General features: G+C 39.4%; 1 pseudogene; it reads left to right on the forward strand.

The window, feature by feature from the left end:
- Positions 1 to 1,274, forward strand: LOC103716885 (glutathione S-transferase U17 pseudogene; annotated as a pseudogene).
- The last annotated feature ends 974 nt before the right edge of the window (positions 1,275 to 2,248 follow it).

Here is a 2,248-nt window from a genome sequence, read left to right on the forward strand (position 1 = left end):
TGTTGTGAAGCCCTTAGCAGTCTATGCGGCAAGGCTTGCGTCGCAAGAACCGGTGCTGTGGCAATTTAAATAAATCAGTCAAAGCTTGGCGCAAAAGAAAGCAGAAAACAATATGGGAATAAGACGGCCCATTCCCTTCATTTGTTCTCTATATATATGCACATATCCAGGGCCAACACAAGCTCATCACGAACTACGAAGAGAATGGCAGCAACAGGAGGTGATGTGAAGTTGCTGGGGTTTTGGGCGAGTCCCTTTGTGATGAGGGTGAAGATCGCCCTAAACCTCAAGAGCGTGGGCTACGAGTCTTTGGATGAGGTGTTGGGGACCAAGAGCGAGCTTCTCCTCAAGTTCAAAAGCAGGAGAAGAGAGTAATTTATCCGTGGACCACTTTGGTGGCCCAACTTAGTATGCTCATTGAGCAGGAGTTGAATGATTAAAGTGTTGGAGTTTTAATTTATAAGAAGATCTAAATTTTAAAAGATAAAAAAACCAACCTTATCCCTTATTTGTTAATTATTTCAAAAGTCTTAAAACTCTTTTCTTTTTAGTTCTACATCGGATATATGAAGGCAATTCTTCTTGCTTAAATAAAATTTCTTTCTCAAGAAGCTTAAGTAGAGCTTTATGGGATCAAGTTGGTGAATGCGCTCGGCTAAACTTTCAACCAATTGATTTTCAAAATTTTTTGTAGACATAGAGTTTTATTTAAATTTATTATTTTCGATCACGAGTAGCAATTTCTAGATGCATTATAATCCAGCATATATAAGGATCATATATTCATCAATCTTATGAGGTTATGAACATCTCTTCTACTTCTTTTTATGATAGCTGCCTTCTGCGGTCCGGACCATCATAGGAGTGCTTAAAGGGAACAAGGCAGAAGCGGTGGAACAAATAGCCGCCATGCTTCCACTGCTGGAAGAAGCTTTCAAGATATACAGCAAAGGGAAAGACTTCTTCGGAGGGGATACTATCGGCTACTTGGACATTGCACTTGGGAGCTGCTTGGGGTGGATCAGGGCTGTGGAGAAGATAGTTGGTGTCAAGCTTCTAGACGAGGAAGTGGTTCCTCTTTTGGTGGGATGGTCTAAGCGTTTCTGTGTGGATGGTGCTGTGATCAGCGTGATGCCGAAGGCTGATGATTTAGTCGAATTCAGTAAAGCGCTGTGATAATTTATTTCTCCTGCCATGTTTGCTCCTCCCTTTCTGTTGCAGTTCCACTATGAGTCCTTGTATTAGATCAATAAATTGGCATAACCCTAAAAGAATATTTTGTATGTGCTTCGTAGTTTCAATATATGTATGCAAATGGTGTTTTGGAATCGAAGAATTTACCAGTGCCTTTCTATGAGGAGTCGGGATCCTTGTGGTGCATGTTTTGCACCGCAAAGGGCTATATAACCATGGTAGCTGCCACATCATCTATCTCGAAGATGGATAACTGTTGCTCATCTCACATGTACCGTGTCTGATGGTGAATAAAATTGTTCGAATTTCTAAGGCAAGCGACAAGCTTTCTGCGGTGCAAAATAAGCACCATAAAGGATTTGAACTTGCTTGGATTCTCCTAGGATAGAGCAATACAGAATAAGACTAATGACTTGCCCCGAATCCATGGATCACTCCTAACCATATTTTCAAATGAGTAAAAATAGAAGTATCTGCACTGCACAATGTTAATTTGTCGTGATTTAATAGTTTCTGAAGGTGGCAATTTGTTAATTTTTCATGATTTAGTCTTGTGGCAATTTCTGGTCCAAACCATTAATCTATTCTAACTTGTCCCAAAAAATTGGATTTGGGTTAGCCAAGGCCAACATAATTATAAATGATCAGGTATTATTGGCCCTCCAGTCCAACGAGGCACCATTGTTTGGATAAATTATCAAAATCGATCCTCATACCCCTAAGATATTGTTTATCATGCGATGGGTCATGGGTTAACAAATAATTTGTTGGGATGATCAAAAAAGTGACATAATTAATGGTGAAAAGTATGGATAAATATTTTTTAACGAATAAGAGCATGAATAAAATATAATGGAAAGAAAAAGGTGGAGGGAACAGCGTGATGCCTCCGTCGTTGTTCCAACTCTAGATCGCCCCTATTATTGTTCTTCTTTTGTTTTTATTTACCAAAGTACATAATTAACTAGTGAACAACCAATTGGGTTGGTTGCTGGGTACGGGTCAACAAATAAAATGATGAGATGTCTCGACCTTAGTCTTTTCAACCTTATCA

Source organism: Phoenix dactylifera, chromosome 6 (assembly GCF_051530095.1).
Source record: "Phoenix dactylifera cultivar Ajwa chromosome 6, Ajwa_hap1_PhDact_Kaust_v1.1, whole genome shotgun sequence".
Classification (NCBI taxonomy): Eukaryota; Viridiplantae; Streptophyta; class Magnoliopsida; order Arecales; family Arecaceae; genus Phoenix; species Phoenix dactylifera.